Raw genomic sequence first — 15,094 nt, 5'->3', positions numbered from 1 at the left:
AAGTTACCGGGTCGCAATGGCCAACACCCGTGCCTACCTGCCCCTGGCTTTTACAGAATCCGTCCTTTTATCTAACAGTCTCGGTTTCTTATCGGCCGTCCCAAGGAGTCACCTCACCACTCAGACAGGACCGCTGAAATCAGCGGGGTGCACCTATCCTGTCCAGGGCAGTAGGGAGACACCCAAAGAGGCAATAATAATCCCGGACGAGCCCCCAAATTGTTGGAAATATCCGAATAATTTTGCCAGGACGGTATCTCTGATAAAAGCAGATTTTATTCGCGATTGCAATGGCGGGCGTCCCGCAAGCAGGAGCGCCCCTATGGATACAGCATGACAACTTTTATACCCTTTTTCTCTCCCTTACCTCCCCCTTCTCCCCCATTTCCCCACTTGCTGGGTACTCCGGGTTCACAATCTTATCAGAGGATTTAATTGGATCGTTCCAAGGTGTCTCAGTGCTCTTCTTGTCCTATTGATATGGTGATTTGCTTGGAATTCTTGTTAAACAAAGAGTACGGAGGGGAGGGGAGATGTCCGATCTTCTCCAGGCATTCCCCGTATCATGTAGTGAATTGTTCTTTTTTAAATTGGCAGAATACTGTTGCAATGTGTGACATATATTCTCAATGTTGGCTATACATATATACATACATATTACTTTAACTTATAGAACTCTAATAAAGTAGTAAGGCCCCTGAAACGAACTATAAAACAAAAACCCCAAACGGTAAAGACCATGAAGTTAACAAAATTCTTATTTTGTTCTGATGCAGAAACAACATTCAATTCTCACACCTGTCAGCAGCAGCTTGCTGCTGGGGGCAGAGATGCTTTGCACAGGGATGGAGAAGCCCTACGACAGGCTGAAGCAGCCCTGCTTGCCAGTGTTTGCCAAAGCATGTGTTACAGAGATCTCTTTAACCACAGCAGTCTGGTAATGTGGCAGGGGGGGCAGGTCTGGGAAGCTTCTGGGCAGCTTGCTTGGAGGAGGAGGCAATTGCTAAAATGTTCATAAACCTGACTGTGAGCAAACTTATTTTCTCTGACAGCAGATTACTAACCCAACCCAAACACTGTGTGATCAGCTACATGATTAATATTTTGTGATCCACCACAGTGTTTTGCTTTTGGACTTCAAAGAGTGTAGCTCTTTCGTAAACAAAACTCCCATGAAAATAATCATAGGCGCTGACAGGTTGTTATGGAGCAGTCTGTGGACAGTGAGAATTTCTCCAAATGGTTTTCTTGTTTTCTGTTACAAGCTTCCTCCTGCTTTAGTCCTGCTGAATACTAAGGCTATGGACTGAGCAGAGCAGCAGAACTAGGGAATTCAGAGTTAACTGATCAAAGCTTGTCCTTGGTTCACCTCTTTCCCTTCTCTCATAACAGCCATCTGTCTTAGGAAAGATGATGCTTTGTTAGCCAGAAGAAATGTACATTTTTTTGAAGTGGAAAATCCCATAAACCAGCGGTTGCTCCAGTCAGGTACTGGGAGCTGAAATGCTCAGTCCTTACTTCTTCTACTGAAGCTGTGCCTTGTTTTTTACATGAAAGCTGGAGGGAGCAGTCATAAGGAGCATCCCACAGGAAATACACCTCCATCAGTAAGCAGGATTGGGCATTAGATACAGCGGCACAGACAAACAGGAAGGCTCTCGTAGGTTTGTGTACTGACCCATATGGCATGGTTTATCTGTGGCCCACTGTTCAGCTATGTCTCTGCTTGGCTGATGAAGTCTCATTTCATCTGTCTGCATGGGAAATCAGTTAAGCAATTATGTGCCTTGGTTTTCCTTTTCACAAAGGTGTTCTTTAAGGCAAGACATTATGCTGCCTTCTAACAAGCTTGCATCTCCAGCAAGTGAGTGCACATTCTGTTGTTGATACGTCCTTGGCCTCTTCCTTGGTTTGGTGTACAGTGACCCTGAGCTAATTTGCAATGACTTGAAACATGCTGTGTTGAAATGGGAGCACACCTCACATCCCCTGCATCTGGTTTGGGTCCTACACACAGGCGCAGAGTGTCGTGCTGTGCGTCACTCCTGGAACAAGCTGCCTAACAGGGAAGACTTTGTTTTTCATGCTGTGCCATTTTTTTTGGCAGGGTGTTTTTGCAGACATTGTGGTTAAAGACTTCTAATTTTAAAATCTTAAATCTTGGAATGTGACTCCATAACGGTGTGCAGTTGGATTTGGAAAAAAAAAAAAGTCTGCTAAAATGGCATGCAGGGGAGGTGCAGCAATGAGGTCATGTTTAAGGCGTTAGACTTTCTGCTGCTGGTGCATATGATTTTTGTGATGAATGCAGAGCTATGAATATTTTTCCTTTTAAAGAAAAACAAATAATTGGACCTTCCGTCTTAGACAAATGTCCCTTCTTTGAGAGGGCCTCTTCACTTTAGTTTTTCCCACTTAATGGTGTTTTTAGTGGGAGCTGCCCTGTTCTTTCCATCCGATCTCTGTGCCCACACGTCTGAATATTTCCATTTCAGAAAGGAGGACGCTGCTGGTGCCAGCAGACAGTCTTCCAAATTCTGAAATGCAGAAGTGTTTTTAATGCCTAAGAGTTGTGACTAGCAAGAAAAACCTCACCAAAACTCACTCAACTGTTGGTGCTGGGTAAAGATAACAGCAAGACTTGCTTCTTCTCTCCTTCAATGTCTGCTGCACTGGGGTATTGGAAAGGAATCATTCATGGAATTGCCCATCTAATCCTGCAGCTTTGCTGACTTCTGGCTGCTTCTTGGCTGCGGGAACCAGGTAGGAGATCTATGGCACAACACCCAACACTGCAGGCCTTGGACACAAGTTGATCCCCAGCATTCAAGGGGTCCCCAGCACTTTGTGAGTGATTCACAACAGCATCCCACCTCCAGCCACTGGGCCAAGCAGTTTGAATCAGGCAGTGTTTTTCTGTCTGTCCCTGAGCTATCCAAGAGCCTATTGAGGGAAAAGGGGACTGGCTTTTTTCAAGAGCAACTGAATGCAATGCTCTAGTTACCATGGTTTTTAAATGGAGTACTTCAGGGGTTGTACAAAAGCATCTTTAGCACTCACAGTGCAAGGAGAATGAAAGGACACAGCTTATGTCAGCACGGCATCAGAGGCTTAAATGAATGTCATTCATATATTGTTAGGAGATGACCCAATTTGGATCGTATTTATGGAGTGGGAGGGGAGAATGGACCTGTTTCAGCTGACTTTTGAGCCTGAAATGCACTTAGAGGCTTTGTGTTGGGACTGCACAGACTACCACTGGGCAAAGAGAGCCTGTTGTGGGGCGTTCCCATGTGCCAGCACAGTGCCGTGTCCTGCCTTTCCCTGCCCAACATTCACACTGTGCCGTACTGCCTGGGGAAAAATTACATGTTGGGGAGAACCAGCCCTGCTGAGGTTTTATTTCATTCTGCTTTCTTGTGCAAGGCTTCTGAAGCCTCCTATCAGTGTGCAATTTGCAGACCAGCTCCAGCCGCTGACAGCTCAGGGGTGAGGTTGGTGCCCAGTGTGCTCAATGTGCCACTTCCAGGAGCAGCAGCTTGTGCTCAGCATGGCTGATTTTGCCCCTTTTGAGCCATAACCAACAGATAGCTGGGCTGCATCAGAGCCAAGGTTGCTCCCCATGTCCCAACCCAGCGTTAAGAGTTTGTAGGAATTGATGCCTGATGCTTTTAGGCTTGCAAAGAAACCTGCTGGCTGGGGAAATCTCTATTTTGTGGGTGTTCACTATCAAAGTGCTGTTACAAAGTGGTGTAAAGCACACCTGCAGCAAGAAGGCTGCAGAGTGCCGGGTTTACGGGGCCAAGCAGGAGGTTTCCCTTTGCCCAGCCCCATATGAGAGTGTGAAGGGCAGGGGGTGGCAGCTGTAGGAGTTCTGAGTCCCAGATAAGTGTTGGGTGTACCCATTTCCTGGACAGAAGAGTTTTGGGTTGTTTTGTTCAGTGCTATCCTGCATTTGTTTTTCTTCCTGTTGTTGGTATTTTTTTAATCAGATTTGATAATCCTGGTCCAAATGAAGGATTGTGAAAGATGAGTGGCTTGCTTTGCTTGTACATAGCCACTGGTTGGATTATGAGAAATGGGGCCAGAAAGAGTTAATGTCGTTTTCCTGTGGCTGAGCTGGCTCTGCAGGACTGAGAAGTAAGGTGAGTTAGTGTCTGGGTGATGTTGTGGTCCTTGTGGCAAAGCTTTTAGCTTTATGTGTAGCCATTGAAGACTGCAGGAAATTCATTGTGTTCCTTCGAACAGGATGGAGCCTTTCACGTGGTCTTTTATTTTTTTTTTTTAACTTTAATTCTGCAGTCTCTATGCATTGCCAAGCTGCAGGAAGACTCCCTGAGCTTGGAGATGTATGAGGGAGCAGCAGTCTCTCTTCCAGACCATCTGGGGAGTTTTGCCTGTCCCCGTGGGAGACCAAAAGCGGCTTTTGCAGAACGGCTCTGAGATCATCACCAGCATGATGCCTTACGAATGTCGGCATGCGTCGGGCACGTGCAAGTTCAAAAAATGCATTGGGGATTTGTGCAGCGAGGGGCAGGACCGTGCCCTCATTTGGAGGTGTGCCTACCCAGCAGCTGGGCCCTGGGGCAATGAATAGTGCTGTGGGCAGTGGATGCTGCAACTGCACCAAATCACTGTTAAGGTTTTTTTTCAACTCACATTTAAGGCAGGAGGGGTTTGCTGTGAGTTGTGCTGCTGTTTATAGACTTCGCCTTCTTGGCTTGCCTCCAAGGTACGTAGTGAGCTGTGCGCTCTCTGGTGTGTAACTCCCCCTGACTTCCCCTCTGCTTTGTCTGCTATGCTCCAGCCCTCGCCCCGGAGCGGCGCTCCCTGCACTTCCTCTGCCGTGCTGCGGTGAGCTCCGTAACCCATCCCACGGTAAGCCAGCTGCTTCCACTGCTGCCTGGTACTGGTGAAAGGAAAACTTGATGTCAGTGCTTTGCATCAGGAGGATCGATTACTGCTACCTTCATCCTGATGACTCTTCTGCTAGTCGTCTTATGCATGTACAGGTTATCATCTAATTTCTTCTTGAATAACGGTTTTGAAAGGATTAAAATCAGTTGCTGTTTGGAGTTGTGACTGGAGATATGTGAAGAGGCAGAAATTGTCATTCCCTTCTCTTCTAGAGCAGATAGTGCGTCAGGTGGGAAGGAGCAGAGAGCTGCCCCTGAAGTGATCTGCTGCACATTTGAAACCGGAATCCTGTTTCAGTGTTTGGGATGCTCTGTTATCCCATATGTGACTGTCAGCTCCTGAAGAGCACCTTGAGCAGGCTCTGTTGCCTTGCCAAGCTCAAGCCACGTGTGTTGAGGACCCTGGTCCTGGGGAGCAGTGCTCCTCCCGCGTGCTCAGTGTCTGTGTCTCTGGTAACCTGCTCTCAGCACAATACCTGCCTGCTTTTTCCTAATAACATTTCAGCTAAATATTACAGGGTGGAAGTCTAAAGAGTTGATTTTATGGTTGCTGGCTAAGTAGAGAGAGATGCAATCCTAAGTTTCAGCTCGCACCGAGGGAAAGACAGATGAGATGGGACTCAGTTGCCTTTGCAGCATCATCCACCTGTCGGATGCTGCAAGCCCATTGAGGGCAGGCACAGTGTGTGCTTCCCCTGGTGGTCACCAGGGCCGTTAGCCTACTGCCATACACAGGCTGGCAGAGCTCAGGGGATGCAGGGAAGGGATCCTTACAAAATGGTTTTGCCACAGTTAGAGTGTCCACTGCACAATATGTGTCCTTGTGTTGGAGCTGTGGCCAGAGCCATGCCCCTGCCAAGTGGAGCGGGTGGCATTGCGGGCAAGGGAGACCACAGAGAGCAGCACTGTCTCGCTCCTAACCTGTGCGGGCTCCTCACTGGTGGTCCTGGGGCATGGGCTGTGTGAGCTCTGTTCTCCCAGGCAAAACAAAAGGCGAAGTGCTACAAACCACCACAACTTCCACTCTAAAAATACCATAAAAGGCTGTGTCCTTACAGGCTGGGCATGGGAGCCGTTCCCACCCGCATTACTGCAGCATGAGTCACTTGGCGATCGGGAGGCGCTCCATGTGGATGCCCGGCCCAAGATGCTGGAGGAGCAGAGGGAGGAAGGGGAACTGCTCCGTGGCACTGTGGAACTGATAAAGAGTTACGCAGAAGAGGATGACGAGCACAACATGTGAACTTGCCTGAACCTCCAGGCGGTTTTGGTTTCGTTGGTGTTTTGTGAGAGCTTCCAGGACGTGCTGCTTGCTGATGATTTGTCCTGGAAGTATTTGCAGCGAGGAGCCATCTAAATATGCAGACAACTCTGGTTTGCTTTTAGGAAGCACAGAACCTGCCGCACGAACATGAAGCCAGAAAGACCCTCTGTGGAAGTGTGTGTTATTCAGCCTTCAGGCTCAGCTTTTTCTCTCCCTGTCCTCATCTTCATCCTTGTCTTCCCTACCCTGGTGCAGAAATAGACAGAGCTGTTTTTTGATTTAAAAAGAAAATAAATGAATGCAGAGAGAACTCCCTGACAATAAGTGCTGCTCATGCAGGTGCCTCGTATCCCATGCACAGGTACTGGACAGTAAATTGTGGTTTGTTTTGGTTTCTTTCCCAAGACGCCGCCTACTTGCCTGGCCCCAAGATGGGCAGTTATTGTTTTCCCTTTTCCTTCCTTCCCTTGACGAAGCCCTGGCTTTCAGGGCTTACCGGATTAAGCCCGTCAGTGGGAAATTCTATTAAAAGCTTCCTTTATTTAGACGCCCAGTGATGTCACCATGTGGGCAAGTTCCCTGAGTTGCTCTGGGTTGCATGTGCAGAGGGGAGGCTGTGGCTGTGGGGCTGCATCGCAGTCGGGACATCCTTCGGGATCTCCTCCTTGAGGACAGCACAGGAGGTCACCCAGCAGGGCTTGTGTTGTTGCTCTCACCTCTCCCCACACTCAGGTGCATCTCCTGAAGGAAATTTTTAAAGGCTGATGCCATAGTTCTGGCTGTTCTCCTGCTCATCACTTTCCAGGTTAGTTCTTTTGAGAGTTTTTTCATTGCTGCAGGTAGCAGCTGCTCAGGCTCTGCTCTTCTATGGGAGAGTTTCTGGATACATCCCCCAAAGGGCAATGCGAACACAGGGTAGCAAGGTGCTGGCCTGGAATGGAACCAGTGGGTTGGGTGCCACAGTAAGGAACCAGAAGAATTTCATTTTTATTTCTCAACATCTCTGAGAGTTACTAAATGGGGACACATTGTATATATCTGAAGGGTTAGAAGGCCAAAAAATTTATTAGTACTTTACTTTTTTCCCCCATCTCTTCTATTTCACCCTTTTGCCAAGCAAGAGGCCTGTTCCTAACCTGTTCCATGCTCATATTAGAACTTGAATTTGCCAACAACCTTTAGTAAGGACAAGCCGAATGAGATAGCCATTCTTTAAAGCAAATTGGTAAACTAGAGGTTCTGACTTATGCTGTTTTTTGTCCTTTTTATAAGCACTAAGCATGGCCTTTGCCTGTGCTAGTCTGTTCTGCTGCAACAGGTGATGCTTTTTGGTGTGCACTGCTTTTAGAAGCTCTGGTGTTGGAGCTCGGATGTGTTTTTTGGAGGGCCTGTATGGTGCAAGTGAGGTACGCTCAGAGCCCCGCTTGGTTTCTGCATGCAATGTGAGGAGGCTGTCAGCCAGGATGGCTCAGCTTTGAGAAGATAATGCTGACACTTTCATGTTAAAAATATTCCTTGAGCTGTCAGAAAAAAATGTGTTTTATTATTAATGCGTAGCACTGCGGGGGTCCTATGAAATGAGCAGAGTTGATGAACTGTTACAAATTAGCAGAAGGCCATATGCAGTATTTATTAAACAGATGCCAGTCTCTGCATAAATCATCTCCATCTGCAGGTTGTACCTGATGGGCACTACATGAGCCACGTCTTTCTATGGTAGTGCTCACAAAGAGGAGCATGGGGTGACTCTTGGTGCCCACTGAACATTGAAGACCTCCTCCAGAGGTTTGGGCAGCAACTGAGCTTCCCCTTTAGCCTGCCCCATACAGAGGATTCCCTGTCAAACCCCAGCTCAGATTTGGGTGAGACGTGCTTTCCAACCCACACATGCTGATGCTCACTCTGCACTGCTGCTGCTCTTCTTGTTGACGTTGTCTCCTTCCCGTGTTCTCTGCCTTGATATCCTGAACTATAAAAAATAAAGATAAATCTGGATGACACAAGCACTCTGCAACTCAGTACGGGCGGCTAGATGCTATTTCCCTGCAATTCAGACGGCATGGATTGAAACTGAATTAACAGCAAAGGACATCAGGATTGAAGATACCCACGTTGTGATCACTAGCAGCAAAATTCAGTGTTCACAGTACAACCTTAATTTAAAAAGAAACAAACATATGTTTTTAACGTTGGGAAGTGACATCTGATAACATTTTCTCTGAAGAATGGGTGTGGGGATTGGGTATTTTCAGCTGCAGCTCTCCTCAAGAATGTATTTTTTTATATGACCATCTCTCAATAAACTTTTATAACAATTTCTTGAAAGCATTTGTAGTTGCAGAGGCTTTTTCAGTCAAAGATGTGTTGCTGAGGGGAGGGGAAAAGGGATTGGCAGCCTGTGTTCTGCTGAATTTGTGTGTGATGGTAGATTTTGGGGTCAAGTGGATATGATTCTAGAACTGGGTGTATCTGCAAGGGTTTTTCTAAGGCACAGGGATGTCACCTGCTTTTGAAAAGCAATTGAGAATGCAATTTGTGAGATCTCAGCTTTTCAGAAAACTGAGTTTGGACAAGAAGTGTAAAAGGAATTGTACACAGGAATAGACAGAAATGCTGCTGTTTAAGAATCCCATAGAAGCTCGGCATAAAGATTATTTTTGAAGTCTGCATGGAGTGATTTCATCTGCAGCTCACTATATAGAGCGATTTGGGACTTTCCCACAAATGTTGTCATCTCTGAGATGCTACAGATAGGCAGATGAATTCCTGTGTAAAACATGAAGGTCATCTTCATCCATCCACAGGCTGCTGGGCTGCTCCTCCCCTGGTTTCTGAGTCCTGAACCTCAAAGTGGCTTCTCAAGAAGCGATGGCATGAGGAGGAGAAGCTGCACAGGCACTCTCTGGGGTTGGGTTGCTGATGCTATCTGGCTGTTCATAATTGCTAGCGGAAATGGTTGGGCTGTCATAAGCAAACTGCTGGTGTTCTGAGCTGTTAGATGCATCTCTGCTCTTGCTCTGATGACTTTGAGTGAGGAGGGCAATTAAGCCACAGGTAAATAATAAGCACTTGCCCGTGTTTGCTGTGAGTACAAACGATGGTTGGTAAGAGATGGCTGAGCCTTGTCCAAGCCATGTGGTACCTTGGGATGGCGTTTCTCTTCTCTGACCCCATATGTGGAGCTGAGCTGACTTAGTTCAATGTCCTCTAGAATTTAAAGAACCCAAAGCATCTCAGGTTATTTAACGCAGCTTTAGGCAGTTCCTTGTGAAACCTGTAACGTTTGCTTGAAGTTGCAATTTGCATCTAAAAAGCCCTGGATTTTTAAGGTAGGAGCCTTTATTTTGATATTCCTAAATGGTAGCATGCTGTTCAGCCAGCCCTCCTAGGCTTCCTCTTAGTTTAACCAGGGCCAGCGTCCATCCCTTCCCTGCAGCCTGAGGTTCAAGGCAGCACAGCAAGCGTGTGATCCATGCCAGTATCTTGTCCCTTGGGGGTGCAGTCCGGAGCATCACTGCACAGTTTGGGTCAGGTCTTTCCTGACTGCAGCACCTGGCATGGGGCTGGAGCCTGGGGAAGGGACAAGAGTGATGTTGAAGAGGTTGTTCAGTTCTCTATATTTTGTTTTTCTCTCAGCACCCAAATCAGTGGTGAGGATTTTCTGCACATGGGCAGCGGCTTGCTTGGGTAGTGAGAGCTGAGGATTTCAGGTCCTGAGTTGGACAAATCAAGACAGTTGCCTGTCTTGATTTGGGGACCTTAAACCTGATACTCTGGTTGCTTAAAAAAATAAATTAATTAAAAATAAAATGTGACTGTATGCTAATGCATTCAGTGCTTTTTCCAGAGCTGTGAGCTTGGCAGCCGGGCCTAATTTTTCATGTGGCACCTATGTTTAATTCTGAATCTCATTGGCAGGAGCAATGTGGGCTTAGTGCACTTCTGTGGCTGCTGTAAAAGACCAGTGTCTGCAGCAGTGTGGGTTTGGGGGAGATAAGGGGTCTGCAGGAAGGATGCACATGTCCCAGTGAGAGCAGAGAATGCTTGAGCGGGCAGAATGTTGTCTGGGAATGGTGTGCAGTTCAGCTCCCAAATCAGCCACCACTTCTCCTAGTGGGGAGCAAGAGCTGAGGCTGCTGTTCTGCCAAAATCCCTTCCAAAAGGAGGAGGGGAGAAACAGTCTGGAAAAGCAAATGTTTTGTGATAATGTTGAGCAACAGTAGGTGCTTTTGTTTTCTATCAATGTAGGGAAGTGGGAGAAACGCGTCATTGCTTTAGTGCATTGCAGGCATCAGGGCTGTAAGAGATTGAGCTCTAAAAGAGACTGAGATTCTCCTGCTGTAGGGGTGGCACAGAGCAGGATTCAGCAGTGAGATATGGGTGAAGAAAAGACCTGGAGTGCTTTGGGAAGGGCACCACTTGTGTGCTGCTGCAGCTATGCTTCTATCAGGAGCAGGTGTCCAAGGAGGAGGAGGAGGAGAAATGCAGAGAACCTGAGCTGAAGCAGTGTGGTTGTTGGAAACAGGCACCTCCTGAAGCTGTTCTGCAGGCTAGTGATAGGAAAGCTGTCCTGTGTCATGTGGACGTTGCACAAGTGCTGTGGCTTTTGTGTTGCTAAAGGATATGTTTCTACCAAGTATTGGTGTTGCTGTGCTGGAACAGGTGCATGCACATATGCTGCTTCACTTAGGTGATGGAATTATTTCTTCTGGTACCCCTGGATGGGGTTTGGGATGCTTCAGCTCTTGAACTGAGTGCTGGGGAGCTCTGTGACCAGGAGGCTGGATGGGGAATCTAGGTCCTGAAGTATGAGGGGTGAGTGAGCTTGTAGCTCCCAGGTGCTAAATACATGCAGTGGTGCAAAGTAGTCTGACCACTACTTTGCTAGCAATCTTGTAGAACTGAGATTTTGGGAAGTTTGTGCATGAAATGCTGGTAAGAAATCTGGTTTACCTGCAGCATTTTTGGATAGTTGAGGAGTTTTTAGCTTTCTGTCTGCTTCTGATGAGCAGTCGTGTTGTCAAGCTGCTGGAACCAGGCAGGTGAGCTCCTCTTGTCCTGTTCTCAGCTGGGACAGAGTTGTAGTGACTGTGCCTTAAGGCTGTGCTCACCTCAACAGAGGCCCCTCTGCTAAATTAAGTGATAATATAGAGCAAACTGGCTCCAATTGCTCTCTAAAAAAGCTCTTCCTGCTCATGACTCGATGTTTGGTTAAAAAAAAAAAAAGCAAAAAAAACTCCCATGCAATCAGTATTCTGTTTAAAGTCTTATTTCAGCATCTGCAGTCCAGCTCAAGCGTGGATCTTACTTTTTATGTTGACCTCACTCTTTTCTTTAGGAGAAATAAAAGAAAGCCTTTCCTTGTCAAAATACCTTCCACTGTTCTCAGGTGCTTATTAATTGACAAATTCCCTTTTCAGAGTCCTTTTGCAAAGTACGAAGGCCAGCTGCACCAGATGTAGGATGCATTCAGTTATCCCAGATTTTCATCTTGGAACGTGAAGATTCCCATTTCCCAAACTCCTTCAGAAATCATCATCATCACTGCAAGAGTTTTTGGTAGTAATTAACTGAAATAACGGACAAGTTTTAACTGATCTGTCTACTTCTCCTGGATGAATGTTAAAGCATTTTAAAGATGAATGCATCTTTCAAGTTCAAATCAACATTGTTTTTCCTTCAGTTGAGCATGTCTGCAGTTAAGTCAGACTGTCTCTTGTTTCTTACTGTCCTTTTGAAACCCAGATGATGCTTGAGTTATTTTCATTTGCTCTCTGGGGAGACCAGCATATGCATATAATCACCCCTGGCACAGTCTTGCCTTAGCCAGCACTGGGAGTTTTTTGCACTTTCTTCATGATGTCAGGGCAGGGCCTTTTCACCATCTTACAATTTATGGATTCATGCGTGTTTTCCAAGGACCAGATTTACCTTTCTTTTTAACAGAAGTATCATGTAGATAAATTACCCAGAGGGGCTGTCAGAAGTGACCAGGAAAGCCACCCTACAGGCTGCAGTGCCGTGTCGCCCATCTGTTTGCAGAGCTGCAGGCCACAGGATGGAAGGCAAATGGAGCTGGAACCATCGCTGTGTCTTCAAGAATTATCTGTCCTTGTCTACACCCTCTCCCTGGGACTCTAGATGGGTTTCCATCATACCAAATGCTTGTCTTTCCATCATTGCCACAGTCTCTGATCTTCTTCAACTTCTCCCTCTGCTTTTTAACTCACCCAAGAGGGAAGACTTAATTTTTTTTGTAATTTTTCTATGCTTACTGTCACTTACCTTGTTCAGTTGTTGTCTGCTGTGGTCCCCTCTGACCTGCTTCTGTTGCTGCATTACTCATATCAGAAATGTTGAGCACATGGAAAACTGTAATAGTAAGTAACAGATGCACTGAAAGCGGAGAGATTTAGATTTGGTGTAAGGAGGAAATTCTTTACTGTGAGCATGGTGGGGCACTGAAAAAGATTGCCCAGAGTAGCTGTAGCTGCCCCATCCCTTGAGGTGCTCAAAGCCACACTAGATGGCATCCTGGCAGCCTGATTGAGTGGAGGTGTCCCTGCCTCAAAGATGCTGGATGGGTCTTTGAGTTCTCTTCCAACACAAACCACCCCATGGCTCTATGATTTCTTGGTCCCTTTCCTTCAGTAGGAGGTAGGAATGAGTTGCTTGAGTTAGTGCTTGTATGGGAACTTCTTTGAAGCTCTCCTACTTTGGGCTTGGTTGAAGCACTCCAGTTAAATAACAGGACCGTCAGAGCATCCCCCTGTTCTTTGTGAAAAACAGCAACATTCCCTTCACTTTTTCAGTTGAAGCTATTTAAGATTGCCATGAGGTTCCTGGGCAGAGCTGGTATGGGACAGCCAGGCAGGATTGCTGCTGAGCTCATGGGGTGGAAGACTGGGAAACATGGCTGTGGAACTAGGTGAGGTGATGACAAGCTTCCTAGAGCTCTGTCTGTGGGTACTGCCCATGGGCAGTCCTCAGCCCTTCTCCTCCTGGGCTTATGGCCAGGCAATGAGCTCATGGGGAAGGCTCTTTCCCCAGAAACTGGGACAAATTACTACCTCATCTTGATGCTGGCATTGTCGCAGGAGGTTTCAAAACTAGACGTGGGGAACATGCTGGGCTGGCAAACCTGAACTTCTAGTTCTTGATGGTTTGGGATGGCCTGTGATGTCAGCAGCTTATGTTGTTACATGGTAGTGTATGCCACAGATTGGTAGAGGAATACAGAATATGGGATAGCAAAGATCATTAAGTCCAGCCGCCAAGTGTAAGGTGTTAAGAACGTAAGGTTTTTTTGTGTCATTCTGCTGCATTTAACTATTATTGCAATAACATCACTGACTTTCAGCTGTCAGCACACTTTTCTCTTCCATGGCTGAGAAGCTGCACGGCTGTCTTTTGTCACACCGACTCCAGTGGATCCATTTTTAGTGTCAGACATGCACTTTATGTCAACCATGGTGAAGTGGTAACAGCCAAATGCCTTGTGAATTATAAGTAGTATTTTGGAGCCCTGACCAAACTACCCAGATGTTGATTACAACAGCTTGAAAAAAAAACAAAACAAAACAAAAAAAACCAACTGGATTTATTTTTACATTGACTGCTTAGTTGGTGCTGTTTTGTAAGCTGGAGGCTGTGGTGAGTACTGTGTGTGCCTGTAGTCTTCCACTCCAGTTGGATTTTATAAACATGTTTTCCCCAAAGAGAAGAGGGGAGGCTTCTTATGTGAGTGATTTCCTCAAAGGGAAAACAACCATTACATTTTCTTGTTTATATATAATGGTGCTTTTGCACAAAATAGCAAAAATTCCTGTGAGCGTTCAGTTTGGGTAATTTTAGGAGTTATTAACAAACCAAAAGGAAGGGAAAGGTTATGTTGTATTAACACAATCTTTTTTTAATTACTCCTTGGAAACGTTGCGTGTCCTAATGCTGTACTGCAGAGCTGTGAGGGATCGTGGAGCTTGGGAAGACATCTTTTCGGTGCCTTCCCAGCGCTGGATCAGACACTTCTTGTTTCTCTGAACTTTGCAATTTCTTGATGTGATCTCATAGGGTTTCAGTGGAAGGGAGGAAGTTAACAGTGGTGGTGCTTCAGAGTCCGGAGATGCGGTCTGAAGGTAGCGGGAGCCCAGGGAGCTGCCAGCAATGTATGTGGTCAGGGAGTGTCCCCACAGGGGCTGCCAAGGGTGAGTGGGTTTGGCTGCTGTGTCACCCAACAAACCCATTGCAGAGGCTGAAGGAATGAGAGTGGTGCAGGGAGGACCTCTTTCAAATACATATTTTCCTAGGAGCGTAGGAATTGGTCTAGTCTGGGTTACTTCTCCTAAGCATGGGACGTGAGCAGAGGTGAGACCCACGCAGTACACGTCATCTCATTTTAACTCAATTTAGATGCCTGCAGCTTAGGGTTATAATAGCCCTGTGGGCTATTTTCAGCCAAGTTCTGTGAACGAGCTGTATCTCGTTGCTAGTAGATTTTTAGCTTCCGACCTCTTATTTTCATTGGTTGTCCCGGTGCCTTTATATCATAGGACATTTGTTGTTTCCTTGTTTGCACTTTACAAGGATGCGGTCCCACTGTGCCAAGGAGCGCACAGGCTGCTGGCAGCTCAGCATCCTGCCTGTTGCATGCTGAAGGGGAGAGCAATCATTGCTGCACCTTCCCATGCTTTAGTTAAAAATCGTAAACTGCTCCTCATTCTGAAGCAGCCAGAAGTCTGCTCCTAAGCTCTGTGTTTATGCAGTTTCTTTCCAGGCTTATGCATTGCCCGAAGAGGGGGATTTTTCTTCCGGATTTTTGGCCTTTATTTATAGATGCTGGAATGGAAGATGGAGGAGAAAATAAGTTTTCAATTCCCACAACAGCACGTGGACTTTTGCATTTTCTAACTTCTCT

At 46.5% G+C, this 15,094-nt stretch overlaps 1 protein-coding gene across 3 annotated transcripts in view; it reads left to right on the top strand.

Annotated features, from left to right (window-relative positions):
* Positions 1–15,094, top strand: part of LOC100548287 (USP6 N-terminal-like protein) — a 57,981-nt gene that overhangs the window by 17,747 nt on the left and 25,140 nt on the right. Inside the window, exon 1 of one of the 3 annotated variants that reach the window (XM_010711160.3) lies at positions 4,780–4,878. The exons of the other annotated variants lie outside the window; for them this stretch is intronic. The gene's annotated coding sequence lies outside the window, so the exon portion shown is untranslated. Of the gene's footprint in view, positions 1–4,779; positions 4,879–15,094 lie in introns of those variants that run through there. 3 annotated transcript variants of the gene reach the window in all.

Source organism: Meleagris gallopavo, chromosome 5 (assembly GCF_000146605.3).
Source record: "Meleagris gallopavo isolate NT-WF06-2002-E0010 breed Aviagen turkey brand Nicholas breeding stock chromosome 5, Turkey_5.1, whole genome shotgun sequence".
Taxonomy (NCBI): Eukaryota; Metazoa; Chordata; class Aves; order Galliformes; family Phasianidae; genus Meleagris; species Meleagris gallopavo.
This window is presented reverse-complemented; position numbering and strand designations above follow the sequence as displayed.